Source organism: Petromyzon marinus, unplaced genomic scaffold (genome assembly GCF_048934315.1).
Source record: "Petromyzon marinus isolate PM22_M1 ecotype Great Lakes invasive population unplaced genomic scaffold, UKy_Petmar_22M1.pri1.0 PM_Scaffold_28, whole genome shotgun sequence".
NCBI lineage: Eukaryota > Metazoa > Chordata > Hyperoartia > Petromyzontiformes > Petromyzontidae > Petromyzon > Petromyzon marinus.
Window position 1 is genome coordinate 497,383 of NW_027423257.1, and position 20,144 is coordinate 517,526.

Here is a 20,144-nt window from a genome sequence, read left to right on the forward strand (position 1 = left end):
CGTGAAGGATGCTATTTACACCGCTGATACCACTCTTCTGCAAGTCCACTCAGCTCCACATCCTCCCAGACAGCATCAGTGCATATTTTCGACAGCCCATGTCATGCCCGTTTAGCCACCTTTATGCGGCCAAAAAAACTGCTTGAATATTCGGGCTACAAGACCCAGCCAACGCAGCCTTGCCTGCCGGAGGAGCTTACTGGTGGGAAAGTGTCCAGATCTTTCAAGGATTTGTGAGCCCCTCACACAATCCAGCCTGTTTAAAGCCAAGACGGATCGTAGGAACCACCACTAACACCACGAACAACACCACCACCAACAACACCAGCACCACCACCAACAAGAATATTACCACCATCAACACCATCACCAAAAACATCACTACACCACCAACAATACCAACACCACCCCCATCAACAACACCACCCCAATCAACACCACCTCCATCAACACCACCCCCATCAACACCACCATCAACAACACCACCAATACGATCACCAAAACCACCAACACCACCACCATCAACACCACCAACACAACCACCAACAACACCACAATCAATACCACCAACACCACGAACACCACCACGACCACCAAAACCACCACCAACAACACCACCACCAACACCACCACCATCAAAACCACCAACAACACCACCTCCACCACCAACCCCACCACCAACACCACCACCATCAACACCAACAACACCACCATCAACAACACCACCACCAACTCGACTACCAACACCACCAACAGCACCACCAACAACACCACCACCACCAACACAACCACCATCAACACCACCACCATCAACACCACCAACAACACCACTAGCAACAAAGATAAAGATCCCCCTTATAGATGAAATAGACTGTTGGGGCAAGTGCTGTTAGCCAGCAGTACCTATGAAGGCCAGAACGGCACACAAGGGCGTGGGTGGCCAACACAACGCCCGGCCGCCTTTGTCTCCCTAGTGGCGACGTTTACACACCACACCAGGTACTCATTTGAGGCTGAGTCGACCTAGGGGAGGCCCAGGATCGGTTCACATAATCGTCACCGGTGTTGGCCTTGAGCGGGAATCCAACTCGGGGTCACCGGGTTCATAGCGCGGCGCGTTAACCACTACACACACACAGACTCACACACACACAGACTCACACACACAGACTCACACACACAGACACACACACACACAGACTCACACACACACAGACTCACACACACAGACTCACACACACACAGACTCACACCACCTCACCGCTCCTCACCTTCGCCAGATGCTCTCCCCGCCTCTCCAACGGACAAACTGCCAGGGGGAAGCGCGTGGCTCGAGACGAGGGGGCGGTACCATGAGACCACGCCCACTGCGACGTAAACAGCCCTGAGCCCCTCCCCCCACCGGAGCTCCTCCCCCCCATGGCCACACCCCCTCGCCCCACCCCTTTACCCCCCTCACCCCGCCCCCTCTCCCCGCCCCTCCCCCCGCTGCTTCTTCCGCTGAGGCCGGGGCGAGTGGAGGCGGCGCTGTGCATTGTGGGTGGCGAGCGGCCGATTTGGATTCCCGCTCACGGCCACCGTCGGTGGCTCGCGAGCTTCTGAAGCGGCGGCTCGCTGGCTGGGCCACCTCTACGTCGACTCAGCCCGAAGAAGGCGAGAAGCTTGCACGGTGTGGACACAGCAGCAGTGGCGGTGGTGCGGGGGAGGCAGAGGAGGCGCCTGGCCCACAGCCGTCACGCGCTAGGCGCCTGCTGAGTTCACGGCCCTGCTGCTGCTGATGATGAGGAGAGGCACTGCCAGATTGCGGCTGATGGGATGAGTTAAATTTAGTTTTTTGTATCTCTGGAGGGACGGATTTGTTGTCGTGGCAGAAATGGCCTCCACTTGAGGCCGCGATGTGGAGTATTTGGTCTCCTCTTCCACGCTGGGCGTAGCCACACTTTACCCCTCCACACGCGGGCCGTGAGCTCACTGGACTTGCAATGCAGAGGTGCAGGTTCGAGTCCATTTCACACTCAGCCACTCACTCAGCCACCCACTCACTCAGCCACTCACTCAGCCACTCACTCACCCACCAATTCAGCCACCCACTCACCCACCCACTCACTCAGCCATCCACTCACCCACCCACTCAGCCACTCACCCACCCACCCACAGAGGGATAAAGACCCTTCATGCAGTGGTTGTGTAGTATCTGCGTTAATATTTTTGTTGTTTGGTTATGGTGGTGGTTGCGATGGTTATGATGGTGGTTGTGGTGGTGGTTGAGGTTACAGTTGTGTTGTAGGTGGTTTTATTGATTGTTATGGTAATTGTGGCTCTGGTTGTGGTGCTTGTGGTGGTTTTGGTTGTGGTATAATTGTGGTTGTGTAGGTTGTGGTTAAATGTGCGGTTGTGGTCTTTGTGGTTATATTTGTTATAATTGTGTAGGTGGTGGTTGTAATGGTCATAGTTGTGGTGTAGGTGGTTATGATGGTTGTTTTGGTAGTTGTATGTATTTTGAACTTCTATCGCACCTTACCCAGCCAACCGTGCTAATTGGAGGTGTGGTTTTAGTTGTGGTTATTTTATGGTTGTTTTGGTTATAGTTGTGATGGTGATTGTGGTTGCTGCAGGTGCTGGGATGAAGGATGCGTTCTGGGTCCTCTGTCCATGCGGCTCCAACAGCGATGGCTCCAGCCTGCACTGCCGCCCCTGTGCCGCGTTGGTCACATGACCTTGCCTCCCAGCATACCTTGCAGTCGTCGTTGATTCTGGGCCATCTTTACCTCCTGCATCTCTAGAGGAGCTCTCGCTTCCTCCACGCACACTCCTCCTACCTCTGCTCTCTCTCCCCGTGTCTCCCTCCTCTCTCTCCCCGTGTCTCCATCCCCCTCTTATTTCTTGGTGGTCAAGGTTTAGGGGTCAGGAGTTTACTGGCTGCACTCTAACCTTTGACCTTGGCTGTCACTCGAGTGGATTTGTCGCACAGCAGTCAACCCATAGCATCAGGATCTGTCCCGTGACCTCTTGTGCCTAGCCTGGAACAGCAGTCAACCTGTGGCACCCGGATCTGTCCTGTGACCTCCTGCACCTAGCCTGGTACAGCAGTCAACCCATGGCACCTGGGTCTGTCCCCTGTCCTCCTGCATCTAGCATGGCACAGCAGTCAACCCATGGCACCTGGTTTGTTGTGATGACATTACCGCCATGTAGTGGCGAATGGCGGCCATTGTCGTTGTGAGTTGGTGGGCTTGTGTGTAAGTAATTGTGATGAGTGTGTGACTATCATGTCGTGTGTGTGAGTTGGATGGTAATGGTGTGTTTACGAGGGTGAGTGTGTGTGGGTCTGTGAGTTTCGTGGTGAGGATGTGAGTGATGGTATGTGGCAGTGTGAGTTTGATGGTGATTGTATCATGGTGAGTGCAAGCAATACTGTGAGTTTGACTTATTTGCCCCCCCCCTCCCTTTACCCACTACCCACTCTTCCTTCCTCTCTCCCTCCACTCTCCCCCACCCCCTCTACCTCCCTCTTTCCCTGCCTCTCTATCCCTCTCCTTTCTCCCGTAACTACCTTGCCTGTAATACAGGAGGTCGTGGGTTCGATCCCTACCCTCACACCTGCTAGATATTTTGAGTTTGCGTGTCTCTCCCTGTGGTCGCGTTCAGAGTGTTTGGTTTCTATAAATGTCGACGTAATGATAAGCCACTTCGTTGACTGATAATTTTTGGCCTTTTCTCTTCTGAAGAAGAGCTGTGTAGCTCGGTGGGCCTCACCGGGTAAAATATAAATAGTTTAGTTTCCTCTCTTCCTCCTCCCTTCCTCCCTCTCCACACCCCCTACCCCCCAGCACAACAACACGAAGCAGGAAGAGGAAGGTTTGTCTCCCAAGCCGAGCGCTTCCGGGTCCACCTTCAAGATCCTCCCTCTGCCCCGGGTGGGGGGGGGGGGGAAGATCCCCTCACACAGGGTTACGGTGCCCCGCCCACATACACACAGGGTTACGGTACCCCACCCACATACACACAGGGTTACGGTACCCCCTACTCACATGCCAGGCTATGTGCACCACACAGAGACCCAAAGACTCGCACATAGATCCATAGACTCACACAGACCCATAGACTCGCACAGAGACCCAAAACTCACACATAGATCCATAGATTTACATAGACTCATTGACTCACACAGAAACCAATTAGCTCAAACAAAGACCCGTTGAAACATAGACAATATACTTACACAAAGACCCATAGACTCACACAGACTAATCCACTTACTCACCCACTCGTGCACCCACCCACTCAACGACTCACAGGCTTACTCGCTCACCCAATCTCTCACCTACTCACTCAGGCACTAACTCAAGAACTCTCTCACCCATTTACCCACCCACTTGCTCACCCACTCGTGCATCCACTCACAGAATCACTCATAAACTCACCCACTCACACGCTCCGAAACTGACTCACAAAATCATTACCCACTCACTCATGCCCTTACTCGCCCACTTACCCATGCGCGCACAGGTTCGCCGACTTACTTACTCGCTCACAGACTCCCTCTCTGATAGACTCGCTCATAGACTCACTCGCTCACAGACTCAATCGCTCACAGACTCACTCAAAAGCTCTCACCCACTAACTTATTCAGAAACTCACTCAACCACCGACCCACTTACTTAAAAACTACCTCGCTCATCCGCACCCACTCACTGACCTACTTACTCATCCACTCGCTCAGCCACTCACTGACCAACTCACTCACAGACTCGCTCACTCATCCACTCACTCCGAAACTCATTCATCCACCCACTGACTCACTCGCAACCATTAACTCGCCCACTCAATAATTTCACCCATTCATTCATTCATCCAATTGCTCATCCACTCACTCAACCACCCACTCACTCATTCAACAACCCACTCACCCACTCACTTGGAGACTCTCTCTCACCCACTCACTCACTTGCTCGCCCAGTCTATCAGTCACTCATTCATGAACTCACTCACCTACTCACCCACACAATCGATCAACAGCTCACATACTCAATCACGCACCCACACACTCACTCACCCACTTACCTATCCACTCATTCAAGCACCCATTCCCTTAATCACGAACTCAGAATATCAATCACCCACTCACCCTCCCAATAATTTCATCACTTACTCACTCACTCCATCAGTCACTCACCCACTCACTCATCCACTCAATCAATAACCTGCTTATTCACTTACTCACACACTCACAAACTCGCTTATGTACTTGCTCAATTAGTCACTCACTCACTCACCCATATTTTCCCATTTATTCCTTCCGTCACTTCCTCATTCAGCAACTTCGCCAATGATTAACTTATTCATTCACGTATCCACTCACTTACCTGCTCACCCATCCACCCAATCACTCAGAAACTCACTCACCCACTCAATTAGCCACTCACTGACCCACTCACTAACTCACTCAGAAATGCACTCACCCACCCACTCATTTATCAAATCATCCACTCTCTCACCTACTCACCCACTCACACACAAATGTACACACTCACTAACTCACTCCCTAACCTACTCACTCACCTACTCACTCATCCACTCGCTCAACCGCTCACTCACAGATGCACTCACTCACAGACTCTCTCATCCACCAATTCTCACTTGGTCACCCACTCATCTACTCAATAATTCACCCACCCACAAACGCACACACAAAAACACCCACAAACAGAAATAACCACGGAACAATGATAAAGATCCCCCGTATAGCCATAACAGACCGTTGGGGCAAATGCTGTTAGCAAGCACCTATGAAAGCCAGCATGGAACACGAGGGGGTGGGTGGCCAGCACCACGCACGGCCATCTTCGTCTCCCTAGTGGTGAGGTGTGTGCACATCTCCACTAGGGAGACGAAGTTGGCTGTAGGTCAACACAGCCTCAAATGAGTGCCTGGTGGGGTGCACACACCTCACCAGACACTCATTTGAGGCTGTGTTGACCTACGGGATGCCTGGTTCAGATAATCGTCACCAGTGTTGACCATTAGAGGGAATCAAACCTGGGTCGCCAAGTTCGTAGCGCAACACACTAACCGCTATACTACACACTCACTCTCACAAGCTCACTCTCTCTCACAAACTCACTCTCTCTCACAAACTCACTCACTCCCACATGCTCACTCACACTCACAAACTCACTCACTCTCACAAGCTCACTCACACTCACCAACTCACTCTCTCTCACAAACTCACTCACTCTCACAAACTCACTCACTCTCACAAACTCACTCACTCTCACAAGCTCACTCACTCCCAAAAGCTCACTCACTGTCACAAACTCACTCACTGTCACAAACTCACTCTCACAAGCTCATTTACTCTCACAAGCTCACTTACTCTCACAAACTCACTCTCTCTCACAAACTCACTCACTCCCACATGCTCACTCACACTCACAAACTCACTCACTCTCACAAGCTCACTCACACTCACCAATTCACTCTCTCTCACAAACTCACTCACTCTCACAAACTCACTCACTCTCACAAACTCACTCACTCTCACAAGCTCACTCACTCCCAAAAGCTCACTCACTGTCACAAACTCACTCACTGTCACAAACTCACTCACTCGCTCTCACAAACTCACTCACTCTCACAAGCTCACTTACTCTCACAAGCTCACTTACTCTCATAAGCTCACTCACTCTCACAAGCTCACTCTCTCTCACAAACTCGCTCACTCTCATAGTCTCCCTCACTCTCACAAGCTGACACACTCTCACAAACTCACTCCCACATGCTCACTCACACTCACAAGCTCACTCACTCTCACAAACTCACTCTCACAAACTCACTCACTCCCACATGCTCACTCACACTCACAAACTCCCTCACTCTCACAAGCTCACTCGCTCTCACAAACTCACTCGCTCTCACAAACTCACTCTCACAACCTCACTCGCTCTCACAAACTCACTCGCTCTCACAAACTCACTCTCACAACCTCACTCACTCTCACAAACTCACTCACTCTCACAAGCTCACTCACACCCACAAGCTCACTCACTCTCACAAACTCACCCTCACACAAATTTACTCTGACTCACTCGCTCTCACACAAAGTCAAATACATTCCCCGTTTGAGATTCCCTTTTAGCCTGAAGAGACTGTTGGGGAATGTGCTGTTAGCGAGCACCTATGAAGACTGAATCAGCACACTCGGGAGTGGGTGGCTTTAGAGTTCAGTGTTACTCACTGGGGCTTCCATAGAGTTCGGTGTTAATCATTGGGTCTCCCATAAAGTTCAGTGTTAATCACTGGGGCTTCCATAGAGTTCAGTGTTGCTCATTGGGTCTCCAATAGGATGAAGTGTTAATCACTGGGTCTCCCATAGGGTTCAGTGTTACTCACTGGGTCTCCCATAGGGTTCAGTGTTAATTACTGGGTCTCCCATAAGGTTCAGTATTAATCACTGGGTCTACCATAGGGTTGAGTGTTACTCACTGGGTCTCCCATAGGGTTCAGTATTAATCACTGAGTCTCCCATAGGGTTGAGTGTTACTCACTGGGTCTCCCATAGGGTTCAGTGTTAATCACTGGGTCTCCCATAGGGTTCAGTATTAATCACTGGGTCTCCCATAGGTTTTGGTATTAATCACTGGGTCTCCCATAGGGTTCAGTGTTAATCACTGGGGCTCCCATAGGGTTCGTGGTGTTAATCACTAGGGCTCACATAGGGTTCAGTGTTAATCATTGGGTCTCCCATAGGGTTCGTGTTAATCATTGGGTCTCCCATAAAGTTCAGTGTTAATCACTGAGAGTTGCATAGAGTTCAGTGTTACTCATTGGGGCTCCAATAGGGATAAGTGTTAATCACTGGATCTCTCATAGGGTTCAGTGTTGCTCACTGGGTCACCCATAGGATTGAGTGTTAATCAATGGGTCTCCCATAGAGTTCAGTGTTACTCACTGGGGCTCCCATAGGATTCAGTGTTACTCACTGGGAATCCAATAGGGTTCGTGTGTTAATCACTGGGTATCTAAAATAATTCAGTGTTACTGACTGGGTCTCCCATAGGGTTGAGTGTTAATCACGGGGTCTCCAATAGGGTTCAATGTTAATCACTGGGTCTCCCATAGGGTTCAGTATTAATCACTGGGGCTCCCATAGGATTCAGTGTTAATCACTGGGGCTCCCATAGGATTCAGTGTTACTCACTTTGTCTCCCATAGGGTTTAGTGTTAGTCACTGGGTCTCCCATAGGGTTCAGTATTAATCACTGGGTCTCCCATAGGGTTGAGTGTTAATCACTGGATCTCCCATAGGGTTCATTGTTAATCACTGGGGCTCCCATAGGGTTCAGTGTTAATCACTGGGGCTCACATAGGGTTCAGTGTTAATCATTGGGTCTCCCATAGGGTTCGTGTTAATCACAGACCCATAGATTCCTAAAACCCTAACCCTATAAACACCTAAGCCTCTATACCCCTAACCCTATAAACCTCTAATCCTCTAAACCCCTATACTCTGAAAACCATAACCCTCTAATCCCCTTCACCCTTCACACCCTAACTTTCTAAGCCCCTTAACCCTTAAACCCCTCACCCTCTAAACTCCTCACCATCTAAACCCCTATGCCTCTAAATCCAACCCCCTAACCCTTTGAACCCCTAACGTTCTAAACCCTTAAAAAACAAATTCTCTAAACCGCTAACGCTCTAAACCTCTTTACCTTTAAAACCCTAACCCTCTAAACCCCTCACCCTCTAACCCCCTAACCCTCTGAACCCAAACCCCTAACTCTTTGAGCCCCTAACTTTCTAAACCCCTAACTTTCTAAACCCTTAAAAACCAAACCCTCTAAAACCCTGACCCTCTAAACCCATATCTTTCTAAAGCGTAAACTTCAGAACCCTTAACCTTGTGAACCTCGAAACCTTAACATTCTACAACCCTAAATCCCTAACCTAAGTCCCAACCCATCTAAACCCCAACCCTCTCAACATCTAACTAACCCCAAACCCTCAACACCTAACCCTCTAATCCCCTCACCGTTTAAACCCCTATACCCCTACAACCCAAACCCTAAACACCCCCTAACCCTCAAACCCTTATACCACTAAACCCGTAACCCTCTAAACCCCCAACTCTCCAATCCCATAATAAACGCTTTTTTATGCGGTAAGATCGTGTAAATATAAATGTCTTAAAACCCGTCACCACCCGACACGGCCAATTAATAAAGTTTGTCACGTGAACAAAAGTGCCAATTAGTTTCTACTTTGGCACATCGGTGTGTTGGAGACTAACCCAAATAAACCTTTATTATGCAAAACGCCTCAACCCCATAACTCCCCCTGCGCCACCCCCCATGTCCCTCTCAGCCCCCACACCCCCCTCGCCCCCTCGCCTTCCCCCGCAGCTACTTCCGCTGAGGCCGGGGCGAGTGGAGGCGGTGCTGTGGATTGTGGGTGGCGAGAGGCTGATTTGGAATCCCTCTCACGGTCACCGTCGGTGGCTCACGAGCTTCTGAAGTGGCGGCTCGCTGGCTGGGCCTCCTCTACATCGACTCAGCCAGAAGAAGGTGTGAACCAAGCGTGGTGTGGACACATCAGCAGTGGCGGTGGTGGGGGGGGGAAACAAAGGAGGGACCTGGCCCACAGGTGCCTCCTTTGTTTCACTCCCCCCGTGTCTCCCTCTTTCTCCCCGTGTCTCCCTCCTCTCTCTCCCTGTGTCTCCATCCTCTCTCTCCCCGTGTCTCCCTTCCTCCTCCATCTCCCCGTGTCTCCATCCTCTCTCTCCCCGTGTCTCCCTTCCTCCTCTCTCTCCCCATGTCTCCATGTCCCCTTCTCTCTAGGTGGTGCAGGTTCAGGAGTTTACTGGCTGTACTCCGACCTTTGGCCTTGGCTGTCGCCCAAGTGGGATTGTCACACAGCAGTCAACCCATAGCATCAGTATCTGTCCCATGACCTCCTCTTGCACCTAGCCTGGCACAGCAGTCAACCCATGGCACCTGGCTCTGTTCCGTGACCTCCTCCTGCACCTAGCTTGGCACAGCAATCATCCCATGGCACCTGGGTTGTTGGGATGACATCACCGTCATGTAGTGGCGAATTACGGCTGTTGTCATCGTGAGTTTGTAGGCTTGTGAGTAATGGTGCATGTGTGACTTTCATGACGTGTGTTAGAGTAGGATGGTAGGGGTGTGTTTTTGAGGGTGAGTGTGTGAGTGTGTGAGTATCATGGTGAGTGTGAGGGTATGTGAGTATCATGGTGAGTGTGTAGGTGTGTGAGTATCATGGTGAGTGACCTGGTCAAGGCCTATGATACCATCAGTAGGCCTGGGCTCTGGGTCGTTCTTCGTGCTTTTGGAGTACCTGACCCTCTGCTCACGATTATTAAGGACCTTCATGATGGTGAGCGGGCCCGGGTAAAACTACGTGGCCGGGAGTCAGAGCCATTCCCTGTACACCTTGGGGTGCGACAGGGATGTCCTCTGGCTCCCACATTATTTAACATCTATTTTGACCACGTAGTTCGTGAAGCCTTCAATAGCTGTACCGGGGGAATCTCCATATGGTACAGATATAATGGGAGGCTGATCGATGCCCGGGTGCGGTCAAGGGATGGCTCCCTATTGCTCAACTACGTTATGTATGCTGATGATTTGGTAATAGCTGCTCAGTCAGAGGAGGAGTTGGAGACGCTGCTGCTGAGACTGGAGCGTGCCACTAAGAGGTGGGGCCTTACCATCAGCCCCACCAAAACTAAGTACCTGCCTGGGTATTTTGTACCATCGGACACTCCACCCCCACAACTCATGATCGGTGATGGGGCAGTTGTGGAGAGAGTGGAGAGTTTCCCATACCTGGGCAGTGTGCTTATGACTGGCTCCAGTTTAACAGCAGAGGTCTCACTCCGAATCAGTCGAGCGGCAATATCTTTTCATCGGTTGTGTAACGCTGTGTGGAAGCTACCTGGTCTGTCGCTCCGCACTAAGCTTCAGGTCTTCTCGGCCACGGTCATTCCCTCCCTTCTCTACGCTTGCGAAACGTGGACCCCCCTAATGGAACATCTTCGCCGGTTAGAAACATTTAGGCTGGCCTGCCTACGATCCATCCTGGGTTTAACCAGACTGGATTGTGTGAGGAGCTCACAAATCCTTGAAAGATCTGGGCAAGGTCCCCCATCGGTGAGCTCCTCCGGCGGGCAAGGCTGCGATGGCTGGGTCATGTAGCCCGCATGCCCAGCCACCGCATGCCGAAACAGCTTTTGTTCGGCCGGATTGAGGGGGCAAAGGGGGCGCGGCACGGGCTAGAGAAGAGATGGAGTGATGTGGTACAGGAGGACGTGGAGCTGAGTGGACTTGCCGATGACTGGTAGCAGCGGTGTCAAGATCGGCCTCTGTGGAGGAGGCTCGTGAAGGATGCTACTGGGCAGTTGGAGGTAGTCGCCCTCCAACAACAACGGAGGGCGGAGGAGCGACGCTCACAACAACGAGCGGAGCGCCGGGTGGCTAAAGCACAGCAGGTTGGCACAGTTGGGGGCACAGGTGGTGCATCAGCCAGTCATCTCAGTCAGTCGACCCGTGGCACCTGGGTCTGCCCCGTGATCTCCTGCCAGCGGGCGTTCGACACTTCACGTGGCCTCAGGGTGCACATAGCCTGGCACAAGCGTCGTGGTGACGTCACCGCCACTTAGTGGCGAATGGCGGTTGTTGTTGTGTGGGTGTGTAAGTATCATGGTGAGTGTGCGTGTGTGTTAGATGGCTGGCAATGTTGATGGGTGGTGATGATGATGCAAGCCTTTTGCTAGAGAATGGCACACTGAAACTAATATCACGTAGCTATTTCTGAGTACCCTTCAAGTGCTGTCTGGTCCACATCGTAAAGGGCAGGACTTTCCCACCTGTTCTTTATTTAAGAGCAACGTTGGTCACAACAATGTTGTTACTTCTTACAGCTGGAATTTATCCTAAGTACATGGAGAACCACATTGCAGCCATGTGATAGTTTGTGTTGTGCAGTGAATGATGACCGGGCTGAGACCATTAACTCGCTAGACTTGAGAATCTGCTTTGATCACAGGCTGCTGCCTGGATTCAAACCCAGGTACTCCGTTGTGCCAATTCAGTGCTTTGACCACTAGGTCCATGGGCCGCCTCTAAACACCCCCCACGTTAAAGACATAAGCAGCAACCTGTTTAGTGAGCAGCAGCATTCTTTGAATATTTTGCCAAAGCAATTGGGATTGTGGAGCAGTGGCACAGTCCTGCATTTGCTTTCTCTTTAATCCACCAAACGCAACTTGCCGCTTGATTGTTGCGCACCCATTTTCACTGGTTGGTGCACAGAGGCAGGTGGATTTAAGATACTCAATCATTTGTTTCAACTGCTGTGGCAGATGGTGGAGCAGAGGGGCAGTGGGCAGAGGGCCAATGGAGTGGTGGGGTAGTGTAGCTGTGGGGCAGAGAATGGGATTATTTGTGGGGAAGAAGGCGAATCACCTGAATGTTTTCCCACCACCGCTTGTATGTACTCTGAAGAAGAACCATTTCGTAAAACGTCTCTTATTATCTATTTGTCCTTGTACCGCCACAAACATAGCCGGGACAGCGCACACACGAGCCAAGGCACATTTAACCAACCCAGGCAGCACTCGCAAGCAATGCAACGTTACGTTGTGTCCTCATGGGTTGATTTCACAAAGTTTATAGTAACACCAACAACAAATATATTGATCCTAATTCTTAACAGGGTGGCCTTGAGACTTGGCACGTGCAGGTTTTGTTCATTGTCTGCACCAGACCCCTCCAGCTCTCTCACACTGGGTCAGCTGCCCCTTCCACGTCCTGGAAACCATGGCAAGGTCATCCCATGAGGACTGCCTGGATGAAAACCAGCATGGAAGGGGCCCAGTGTGGGGCCGGCTATGCTTATGGAATAGTCCTGTGTGTATGTGTGATGTGAGGTGTCCTGGTAGCAGTCATTCTCCCCTGTAGTCCTGGCATCTTCTGCTCATCTTCATTCCCCAGCTGTGGTCACAGTGGCACAGTCTCTCTGGGGAACCGTGCGGTGTGTGTGTGGCGTGTGTCACGGGGTGGGTGGGTCGTATGGTGATAGCGGTCATTGTTGGCACCGATCCACTACCACCGCCACCACGCCTACTGGGCGGTGGACCTGCCACCACAAAGCAGCACATGGCGGAGGAGTGAGGTGAACGCTGTCGTCACGCGAGCGAGGCCCCCTCGCTTCCTCTTGTTTTCGTGCATCTCCACCTGCACCTCCTCCATCTTCTCCTCCTCTGTCTCATCCTCCTCCATCCCCTCTTCTTCATCCTCCACCACCGTCTTCTCCTCTACCTCCTCATCCTCTTCCTGCGCCACCTCTGTCTTCTCCACCTTCTGCTCCTCCACTAGCACCATCTCTTCCTCCTTCATCTTTTCCTCACCCTCCAGCACCACCATCTCCTCCACCCTCTTCTCTTCCTCCACCACCACCACCATTGTTTCCGCTTTGTCCGTCGTCTCCATCTCCTCCACCACGACCATCTGTTCATCCTTTGTTGTCTCCTTGCCTTCCGTATCCGTATTGTCTTTATCCTCTCCCTCCGTGTTCTCCTCCATTGTCACCATCACAATCTCGTCCTCCTTTGCCTTCTCTTCCTCCGATTTCTCCTCCTCCGTCTCTACCTCATCCTCCATCATCTCCTCCACCTCTTCTTTCGACTCCTCCACAACCTCTGACTTCAATTCAAATGCCTGGACGAGTGAGGAGGAGGGCTGCGCTGGCTTAGATCAGTGAAGAGACAAACACGACACCGTTTCACCTTCCTGCTACGGCAGACATCGCCATCTCCCCATCCGTGGGTGGAATGTGTGGTGGATTCATTCGAGCTTAATATAAACAGCAGTAACGACATGGCCAGTGAGTGTGCTTAGTATTGGTGCTGTCATTCTCATGGGGCAAGGCTATCCTTGAGATAGGTGCAGCTGTGTCTCACACAGACTGTTGTAGTTTCACAGTAGTGGGTGGCGTTGCTGTGTAAATTTAGCTGATTCATTTTTAGTGATATTTTATGTGTCATTCTCCCCTTGGACATAGTGGCCTAAGCATTTAAAATTACATCGGTGGAGATCCTGAACATCCGCTGTGACGGAATGGGTGTGTATCTTTGTGGTTAATGCAGCGGCAGTAATAACCAGGGCGGGAAGCAAGATCTGAACTGTAAGCGGTGAGCGATGAGTGTGCGACCCTTTGGCTGCTTCAACCCATCCAAAGATTTCGATAAAATATCCGACAGTGATTTGAGGTCGACAAAGCCGCCTCCCTTGACGTCAAAGGCATCTCAGAGTGCATTGAGCGCGATGAGCCACTCACATTTCGCATCTCAACGCATTTGAAATTGGACACCCCTCCCAGTGGTAGCTGTCTTTGTGCATTCCAAGGCAACTTGGCAGCTGGCCTGGAAACAGTCGTAAGAAGTCTGCCAAAATATCACGGTGTCTACATAAGGGAGAACCCATGGGTACCCCCATGGGTTCTCCCTTATCACCAGTGATAGCCAATGTTTTCATGGAGAAATTTGAATCAGACGCCATCCAGACTTCCACCCTCAGACCTTCTCTGTGGAAGAGATATGTAGACGACACTTTCGTCATTTGGCCACATGGCCTCCCAGCTTTGAACCTCTTCCTACACCACATCAATTCCAGACGTCCCGCCATCAAATTCACCATGGAAGTGGAGAAAGATGGCAAGTTGCCGTTCTTGGATGTTCTGTTTGAGAGGAGACCTGATTGCTCATTGGGACATTCTGTCCACAGGAAACCCACCCACACAGATTCCTACTTGAAACCTGATTCCCACCACCACCCGACTCAAAAGAATTATCTCATCAAAACGTTATACCACAGGGCTCATTGTATTTCGGACCAACACCACCTGGCCAGTGAATTTAAACACGTACATCTGGCCCTCAAGAGAAACGGATACTCTGACCATACCATCTGCCAAGCTGTTTCTCCCTCCATACAGAAACAACCACTTGATACTCCGGTCAAAACCATCACACTACCATATATAGCAGGCGTTACTAAAAAGATCTCCAAAATTCTAAACAAACACAAGATCCTGGTCCGGTTCAATACAGTACACAAAATCCGTGACCTGATCCCATCCGTGAAGGATGTCATTCTTGATTTACAGTACTCCGGGGTTTACAAATTGAGCTGCACTTGTGGTGATTGCTATATCGGGGAGACGGAACAACATGTCTCTGACCGAATTCGCGAGCACAAATCAGATTTGAAACACGGCAGAACGAATTCTGCTACGGCAGAACGAATTCTGCCGTAGCTGATAATTGTTTCAACGCTGTGGGTGATCACGATATAATTTTCTCCGATACCAAGGTCCTTTGCAAACCGACAGGTTATCATCAGAGATTTGTTCACGAGGCAATTCAGATTTACAAACACAGACACAATTTCAACCGAGAAGATGGTTTCAAATTAAGCAACAATTGGAAAGACCAAACATTAAACTAATTTCAATGGTACAGTATATTTATTTCAAATAGTGGCACTCCAAACTTCCAAGGTCGTGATTTTTGTTTTATTTTTTACCTACGTGACGTTACCTAATAGAACCAATGAGTATGGAGCCTTGCAGGCACGAAAGCTTCAAATCTAAATTTCAATGGTACAGTATATTTATTCTAGTAGTGGTATTCCAAACTCCCAGGGTGGTGTATTATCATCTTGTGCTAATTCCAAGCTTTGTCAGTGGTGCGTTTGATGCTAATTTTCTTTGTCAGGGCGTTTGCTGTTTGCCCCCTCACAGCTTAAAGGGAGGCGACCAGCGCTTGGCTTTCTTCACTCCAACGCTGTCCGCTGGACAGGTTGGTCCCTTCACCTGATGAAGGCCGTGATTTTTGTTGTTTTAATTTTTTACCTACGTGACTTTACCGAATAGAACCAAAGAGAATTGAGCAGCGCGCTAACCACTACACTACCACTAAGCTACCACTACACTACCACTACACTACCACTAAGCTACCACTACACTACCACTACACTACCACTACACTACCACTACCCTACCAGTACACTACACTACGCATGTCCATACGCACAGCAGTGTAATAGGATAACAGCGTTTTGTGATTATTTTCACAGGTTAAACATAAGAACACTGAAGGACTTCATGACGATGACAAAAATGCACACCATTCTAATGCATTCTGCATTCAATTACTACTGATATTGAGAAATTTGGCCTCTTGTTCAGCTTGGCCTCAGGTTCAGTAAATAATATTGTTTATGTGCGTCAAGTCTTTTTCAAGTCCATACTTCCATTTATTTGCCTTTTGCCGCAACGTACTGGGTCAGATTATCCTGCGCATTTGTAAAATATCTCTCATAATCCCCCCTGGGGATGCAAATCTTCGGTTCTAGACGTCGCCTTTCATGAACGTTGCATTCACTTGTTGATTTCGTAAATTTACAATCCGCATATTAATCAGCGCTCCTAAGCTAATGTGGTCATTATACTTATGCCTATGTGTGCTGTATTGTTTTAGGAATGGCCCATTTTTGTTTTTCATTTTGTAGTGGTGTTTTGTGTTGAGTTCCGTCTCTTGAGTGTTTAAGTTTATTCTAGACTTCGTCACGTTAAGGTGGTGCTTTGTAGTCCTTTGTAGTCCTATTGACGAATATCTTAAATCGAAAAGGACGTCAATTGGAAATGATTAATCGACGTTAACGTGTTTGATTTGAGAATATTTTATAACTGTTGAATTCCTGAAAGTGAAATAATTTTCCTAGTTCCTTAACTGTTTGACCAAGCTAATTAATACAGATTTTGATGCGAGTTTTAACATTAAAATTCTTGCAGATGAATTAAGACCTGATTTGTTTTTAAAGATGACTGATCGTACATTATTGATACCATATTCTTCCTTAAAAAAAAACACGGACGAGTAGACATGCACACGAGTGTGTATCCAAACACGACTATATATATACAGCGGTGGGCATTCACTTACGAGTGTGCATATACAGGGGTGTACATACATACAGAGATACAATGCAGTGTACATGCACAGCAGTGTATGTACACAAGGATTGCGTTCCACTGCGAACACGACCGATTGTACCTACATATGCACACAAACGTGTACATACACAGACGAGTGCTCGTCTTGTGGTGTTTCCTATATTATGGTTTGTTATACATACACGCAGAAGTACATATATACACACGTGAGTGTACATACACAGCAGTGTACACACGCGCGAGTGTGCATGCACAGCAATATTATCGTTAATATTTTTTTGCAGATGAATACAAATCAGATTTTTTTAAGTTTTCTGATCGTTCGTTAACTGTACAATGCTTACAACAAACACCTGTACACACACACACGAGTCAAAGTCAAGTGTACATACACAGCAGTGTAAATACACTCTTACAAGCCATACCATTTCGATGATCATTAAAAGTGTATTACAGCAATTGTAAAAAAATTCGTGGACAAATCACCTTGGTTGTTCTGACAAACAATTATCAACACGAGTGTCCATAAATATATTTATAAAACAAGGTCAGCACGGTATAAACTTGCACCTCAAATTCCAAATCACAATTTGAATACTGCATGTTCCTGGTAACGCCTTTGAATTGGCAGCAGTTTGCAGCACATTGCAGGGTGAATATTAGCAAATTAACGCGAATAATGCGGTGAGATGAACATACGTATTCAGGCTTAAGCTCAATGGCCAGATTAGCGAAGCTCTGTTGCTAGATATGCATATTGTAAATTCAAAAAATAACAATGGAATGTAAAGTTCATGAAATGCAAAGTCGAGAACTCCATCTTTCATCATTGCAACATCATTCCAAACGACCCCACCATTGTGTGCTGGTGTCATTGTCTCAATTCTAATAATACCTGTGACTTACGGCTTTCTACACCTTACGCCACGCTCCCACACCCCCTTCATTCGTTTTTTGTTTCTCAGAAGGAGGCACTCCCTGTTGTTTGTCATTCCCCTGCCACGAGTAAAGTTTTGCAAAAACAACCCTCTTCCTTTATTGACGGTGCCGGACGGTAACGCTGTGGTGGATGTGAGCAATTTCCCCCACCACAGTGGCCCACGAGGCCTCTGGACGGGTGCAAGGGGCTGGTAAACCCCTCAATATTGAATGTAATTACCATGAAAACACGTCCAACATATTAAACGTGCTAAATATTGAATACATACACTGGTGTATACACACACACCGAATGTCGTATGTTACAGACTAAAAGGTGACGATTGTTTTTTTTGGCGTTACGTTATTATAAACCATGCTTACAAGCTAAACCATGCAGATGATTATTCAAAGTTTATGACAGAAATTGGAAGCATAACCACCCTCGTTTTCTCGAAGCACCCTGCTCAACAAGAGTGTCCTTAAATATATTTATAAAACACGGTCAGCACAGCATAAACTTGCACTTCTTAGTCCAAATTGAACTCGACATCATTTTGATCCTTCAGACTGTATGTCGCTATTAAATCCTCTAAATCTGCAGAAGTTTACAGAACATTGCGGGCGTGAATATTAGCAAATTAACACGAAGTACAGAATTATTCAGTGAGATGTGCATACTTATTATATTTGAAGGACAATGGCCAGATTAACGAAGCTATGTTGCTAGGAATGCGGATTGTAAATGTAAAAATTTACAATTGAATGCCAAGGCCATGATAGGCCACGTTGAGAACAAAGAATTTGGATGCTAGAGGGGAGTTATAAGGGGCTTAACATTACACATCAAGATCATTTGGAGAGGAATTTTCCTGAGGATAGACGCTCGACTCCTCGCCCTGCAGACTACCCTTCTCCTGCGAGACCCAGCGTGTTGAGCACGATTGCGTGGCGACTTGTTGGCGACTTTGCTTCGGGAGAGGTCGTGTCGATCTCATCAGGGATATCGATACGCCGTGCATCAACAGGTAAGTTTCTTTGTTAGTGGATAATCTGGTAATCGCGTGTAGTTCGACTTACGAGACGTTACTCTGTCTCGGTTAGACGTTATTTAGAATTTGCTTAGAGTTTGCCTTTAATTATCAACAATGGAAAAGATAAACTCTCCACAGTGCCACGCACACACGCGTAAGCAGCCGTTCAATTGCTGTGTGTGGGAAGGCATTTGCACATAAACCACATCTTCACCAGAAAACTCACACGGGCGAGAAACCGTAGAATTGTTCTCCTTTGGAGAGGACGTTTTCACGGTCATCACCCCGAAACAAGCATGAGAAGATCCGCAATGATAGCGAAGTGAAATCAAAAGGTGAAATACAAAGTGCTGCAATGAGTCCTGGAACAAAATCATCTTTCGACCCTATACAGGTGGATCCGGAGAGATGCGTGGATGTAGTGGATGTAATGAGCCCTGACGACAATTCCTCTTTCGACCCCATGCAGGTTGATACTGAGAAATGGCTGCTGGAGTGGCTGGATAATCAAAGTATTGAGTACTTCTGTTAAAGTCTTGGAATGTGCATGTTAGATCAATTAATAAGGCCGTCTTGTTTTATGATTTGTCCATTCCTGTTATTCATTTTGTGGTGGTGTTTGTGTTGAATTCCGTCTTGTGAGTGTTGAAGTTTATTCTAGACTTCGTCATGTTAAGGTGGTGCTTTGTAGTCCTATCGGATTACTTGTTGATGTGGTGTGATACGCAGTGGTTGTGAGGTGGTTCAATTCCTGATTTTACTCTCGCGGTTAAGTGGTCTTGTTGAGCAAAAGTTGGAGAAAGTCTGTGGTTACAACTTTGCTCAATATTTTAAACATGTTCTTTAATTTTCATCATTGTGTAATGAATTAAATCACTTCAAATAATAGGCTTCAGAGTGTGCGTGGATTGTACGTTCGTTGTTCCTGTGTTTGATGGCTTGGACTTCTAGACGAATGGCTTCAGTCGAAAAGGATGTCAATTGGGGAAATCGACGTTTACGTCTTTGATTTTGAGATTATGTTTTAACTGTTGAATTCCTATTGGGAAATAATTTGCCTAGTTCCTTTCCTGTTTGAGCATGCGTATTAATAAAGATTTCGATACGAGTATTAACGTGAATTTTCTTGCATATTAATCAAGACCTTAATTT

At 48.4% G+C, this 20,144-nt stretch overlaps 1 long non-coding RNA gene across 2 annotated transcripts; it reads left to right on the forward strand.

The window, feature by feature from the left end:
* The first annotated feature begins 1,497 nt into the window (after positions 1-1,497).
* LOC142923093 (uncharacterized) lies at positions 1,498-20,101 on the forward strand. 2 transcript variants are annotated; one of them, XR_012940515.1, is made up of 5 exons: positions 1,498-1,669; positions 3,831-3,917; positions 9,367-9,566; positions 15,800-15,883; positions 16,161-20,101. It is a non-coding gene; the product is annotated as an uncharacterized LOC142923093 (long non-coding RNA). The 2 variants fall into 2 exon arrangements; XR_012940516.1 differs by lacking the exon at positions 1,498-1,669 and adding an exon at positions 2,380-2,703.
* The last annotated feature ends 43 nt before the right edge of the window (positions 20,102-20,144 follow it).